Consider the following 5,681-nt stretch of genomic DNA (forward strand, 5'->3'; position numbering starts at 1 on the left):
TCCGACAGGGGCATTAACCGAAAGTACGATCACGTGCTCGAAGGCTGGAAACAATTTGTCATACAAAATCTTGGCGATCATTCCGAATGTTATGTGTCATGACAGATGTTCTGGGCATTCGTGATATGTTTGAGAATTTTAGAAATGTATATCTAAGGTTGTATGGACTCGGTGCTACTATTTTCGTTTACATCGTTCGTGGACTGGTCTGGTAAGCAGCGCTTAAGATTCAAACTGCTCACCGACCTCGATCAGCACTTTATGTATCAGAATCGATGATTAGGCTTTGCTTTGCTGAGGCCAATAATCCGTACGTCCGTGGCAATGGCAAAACCAAACCAGTAGCTTAGACGTGCTTGGTTGGGTCATGTAGCGACCCCTCCCAACCCAGAACATTGCCTGGCTGATATTACGACAGTTCTAGGTGATGGGTATATTATAGATGAGGAGCCAGAGTACCCATCAGAACTCTATGACTTACCTTTCGCCAACATAAGAAGCAGAGCAATCCACAAAAGATGAGGTAGGATCCTCAAAAGCAGCTTAGGCATTAACGGTAGCAGTAGTAGACGCGGCAAGCATCTGCACTAGCAGCATCAAGATTCAGGGAGTGATGAGGCTGAGCCTATGGCAAAAATGTGGATCTCATAAACAAAAGTCTGGAGGCAGATATTGATGATCGCAGAAATGAAAAGCCAATGTAGATTTGAATACCATGATAGATAAGTAAAGGTCTGCTAACGACATAGAATGGAATCAAAAGTATGAGAAATACTTCAAAGAAGGAATGTCCGAAGACGAAATACACTAGAAAGCAGAAAAAAATACATCAAATCAATTCAATGAAAACTATTTAGTACATTCTTCAGTTAAGCGGCTGTTCAAGTTCAACTTTCGATTTCGTTCAGTTTATCAGGGAATTTGTTTATTTACAGCTTAAACCGTAATTCACCACTCTCCCTCCGTAATGTTAGGACTCTTGCAGACGGGATTAGGTCATTTTTAATTCGATGGAACAACAACAGATAGACAGTTAGTTAATCCTTATCCTTTCGTTCCAAAAAGACTTGCGCTTGTTAATCCTCGTCAATTCGAGGCGAAATGACGAAATGGCACAAACCAGCCGACGTACGTTTACGCAATGATACAGTACATAAATGAATTGTTTAGAATAATCCTTTCGCGGCACGGCTAGACAGCGTGTTATATAAGTAGTAGTAGAAATTACAAACCTCACTCAGACCTACTTCATAACATCTTCCTTAAGTTATGGTTTTAAGCATAAATTTGTATGATTTTTTTGATGATTTTAGCGAGTTCTTTATAAAAGTAACCTAAAAGATGTTAAATATGCTATATATATAATGATATAAAAAATGAGTGCAACATATATGGATAGTACTCGACGCGTTGTTGCTATAGCATGAGGGACGTTGAAACTATATATATGTTTCCAGAAATGAGGTATTTTTCAGTCTATAAAATAACTCATATCTATAATGTACAGAAGTACTATTACTTAAAATCTCATGGAAAAGGTTATTTTGTTCGCAGTGTCTGATATATATACCTTAAAGCAAAGCTAATAGGTAAACATTAAGTACTGACAAGGGTCCCTAAATTATTACAAGGCTAACATGAATTCGAAGTACTGACAAGCTTATGGGTCCCTTCTCTATTTCAATGCTAAAAGTTATTGTGCGTTTGTTTTATTTTGAGTGGGTTTACGTCCGCTTCACTAACAAGTAATTCGATTACCCAGCAGAAGATAAGTTATTATTATACCTTACGGTAATCTTCCGATTCACCAAGGGATGATTTTCTGTAGCTCATTCGGTAGAAAGGCAGTGGTGCCAGCGTCGACCCCTAGCGGAGGCATTGGAAAAAACATGATAACTTCTGTAGGGAACACAGGCTCCTGTCGTAATATGATATGGTTTTTATGTTTGTTCATAGTATGACGTCACGTGTGATGACAATATTTTGGCTAACAAAGAAGTAAACACGACGTTTTCATGACGTTTTCATTTTGGAATCACACTACCTATCTTTTCTATGTTTAACAATGCGTGTGTTTTAACAGTGTCATAGATTTGCATGCTTGTTATGTTTTATATCATGCTACCTCCGTTTTTATTTGTTATATGGTCGGTTGTAAAAACCCTCCATAGGCTTGTGCTCACTTGTTTAACCATGCACCGACTTTTAAATAAAATGTACTTGACTTGACGTGCCATACTATAATCACTTAAATTACTGTTTCATCCATGCAAGCACCTGTGGTAGGGACACGTGAATGATGGACAACAAAAACTCACTGGGCTAATTATCGCATGACGAGGATTTAAAACATCGTTTCGCTTCCTCTTATTCGGAGCCTTTCTGGACAAATCTGCAAGAGACCGTTCATCTGAGCACGTCAACCAGATCATCTTGACTATTGTGCTATTGTTTTGATTCGATGTCATATATTTGTGTATCGCCCTTATGATAGGGAAACATGCCTCTTTGTTTCCCCCGAGAGTAATAGTTTTTCCGATTAATCTCAGGGAATCAAAGAAATAATATTTCCGTACAACAAGGCAATACACATATTGTATTAACGTATATAATATTCGTATTGTTTGAACGGTATAAAAATTATAGGGGTTTCAATAAATAAACGTAAAGAAAACCCAACCCTTTGCATGAAATGTCGTGAAATGAATTGATTTCAATGAAACAAATTTTAAATCAGTAAACACGATCGCCACCCTGTCAATTACCAATATTAGTTGTTCACTTTCAAATGTGCCGACCTAAAGGGCTTATACTCCGTATACACTATATCAAATGAAAGAGGGAGGTGCATACTGGCGATTCTATCACATTCCGATGTTATCAGACACAGGTAATACAATTTAATAGAAAATGACATTTTGGTAACTTTATTGTTAGTAGAGTATAGATGGTCGATAACAAGGAAGTTAGTACCCCCCGGGCAGCGTTACGTGGCATGTACTAACACTATACCCACGGGACCGGTACCTCGGGTCAGGGCTGACACGGCTGGACACGGTCCGACATGTGTCCTAGCTTGTCTTTACACATCGTTTTACACCTCTGTCACAGACGCCTGACTAATAACTACTACCAGTTGTTCCTCGTGCTGTGTAAAAGTACTTGATACGACAAATAACAACAGATACCGTTCCTCGTGCTGTGTAAAAGTACTTGATACGACAAATAACAACAGATACCATACCTGTCTTTCCACAGGCATTTAAGTTTAGCCATTAAGATGGAAATATACTTAATCAACAAAAGGTCTGATACGGAACCTGATCAGCCTTTTTACATCAAGTAATTGAGGTCGATTAGGTTCCGGACCGGTCCTCTTTCAATTTTTCATTTTTATACATATATATATATATTTTTTTCTTTTTCTTTTCTAATGGCTATATAACCTCAAATGTGTGTGTTATTCTTCCTAATAGCTATCACACCATTCAAATGTGCAACGTAATCAATATGAGTATCATGGTTCTTATTTTAATATTGCGGTAGATTTTTATATATATGATCATGGTTCTTATTTTAATATTGCGATAGATTTTTTTTATATCATCATGGTTCTTATTCTAATATTGCGGTAGGTTTTTATATTTCCCCTGATTCTTATTTTAATTTAACGGTAGATTTTATATATCATCATGGTCCTTATTTTAATATAACGGTAGGTTTTTATATATATTATCATGGTTCTTAATTTAATATTACCGTAGATTTTGATATATTCGATCACGGTTCTTATTTTAATATAACGGTAGGTTTTTATATATCAGCATGGTCCTTATTTTAATATAACGGTAGGTTTTTATATATTATCATGGTTCTTTATTTAATATTGCGGCAGATTTTTTTTTATATTTTTCATGATTCTGATTTTAATATAACGGTAGGTTTTTATATATCAGCATGGTCCTTATTTTAATATAACGGCAGGTTTTTATATATTATCATGGTTCTTTATTTAATATTGCGGCAGATTTTTTTTATATTTTTCATGATTCTGATTTTAATATTACCACGACACATAATGACATACGAGCTATGAATGCAGGGTAGACACCACACACTGTCAATTCATCACTATCAAACAGTTATTTTTTAGATAATTTCAAAACATGAAACAATTTCATACGATATGTGACGTCACAATATGTTTTTAGGATAAACATCACAATGAAATAATTTGTCTCTCGTTGAATATCCTCTTTGATATACAGGAAATAAAAAGTACTTTCGGTCGATATGTTTCTACAATTTTAATCACGTGTATTAGACAAAGCTTAAAATCTATATACTTCGTCTGTCATAGTAAAATATTAATACAAATAAAAGCGGAACTATACAAATGCTTCTTTTAATTACAGCAATTCTGTAAGATTTTAATATTTTGTTCATCTATGTTGATGTTTATTCATCGTAGTATTTATTTAAAAAAAAAAAGATTAAAAATCTACATCTTCTATCAATAATGAAATATCGGTGAAAAATTCACATTGAATCTACGTATAGATGCTTTTGGTAATTAAAGACCTTTTATTAAAACAACTTCAATACTATTTTTATTATTATTATTTCTCTCAAATATCTTGATTTTTATTCACGTACCCTTAACATGTATTAATATGTAAAATATTGGTTCAAAAACAAATTGATACAATGTAGATTCTTTATTTAAAAAAAATACATATATCAACCTGAAACGTTTCCATATTAAACTGATATTTACATAATCTGCTAGTGTTTTTTTTAAATGTACAAATGCCAATATGATGAAGTTACATACACCGTATCGAGCAGGAAATCTACCTTATGAACAAACTGCGAATCTACAATGGAGTCTACCTCGTGATCGACTGGCTGGCCTTATTATTACGAACAAACTACATCAGTAATTATAACGATTCGGACATGTGTTATTTTTCGGCTAATAGGGAGTGAGATCGATACCTGACGGACAGCATGTTGTACGGTCAAACAAGTCGTGAAGCTAAAGTCTGGTTAGCTTCATATGGCATAGATTTAATCGTATAAATACTTACGATATAAATTAGCATAGATTTGCAACCCATTAATATTTTCTTCCTAAAAAAAGGGAAGATTTTGACATGTTCACTGTTGGATAAATTAAGGGACTTTGGTAACTTTGTAGATACGGTATATCTGATTAAAATCAAATCATGGTAGAAAGTTGACCGTACTTGTAATACATTTCCACCGGTCAGTTTGGTGTCGCGTGAATAATATATATAAACCTTACAGTCAGTTGTACAGTAATGGTCAGTTCTGACCAGAGGCAACTGACTAAGCTATGGCAGTGGTCAGTTGCCCATGTCCTCCTGTCCAAACAGGCTGACCACATGGTCGGTCGGTCGCCGCCCGGCGGTGGTCAGTCTTGTCGGGGTAGATCTACCACTATTTGGATACTTAAATTGATTTTACACGTATACATTTTTCGGACATAATATCCACTGTCCTTGGCCCTAAATAGCGCGAACAACAAGGACTATGATTGGTCAATATTAAATGCGACCTCAGGCTAAATGTACGAATGAATGCGCATAGAAATACGTTCCATTGAAATGTATTGAGTAGACCTGGCTATTAGCATCACTGCTTCTCGCAGTTACATA

This window comes from Mizuhopecten yessoensis, unplaced genomic scaffold (assembly GCF_002113885.1).
Source record: "Mizuhopecten yessoensis strain PY_sf001 unplaced genomic scaffold, ASM211388v2 scaffold3555, whole genome shotgun sequence".
In the NCBI taxonomy this organism is placed as follows: Eukaryota; Metazoa; Mollusca; class Bivalvia; order Pectinida; family Pectinidae; genus Mizuhopecten; species Mizuhopecten yessoensis.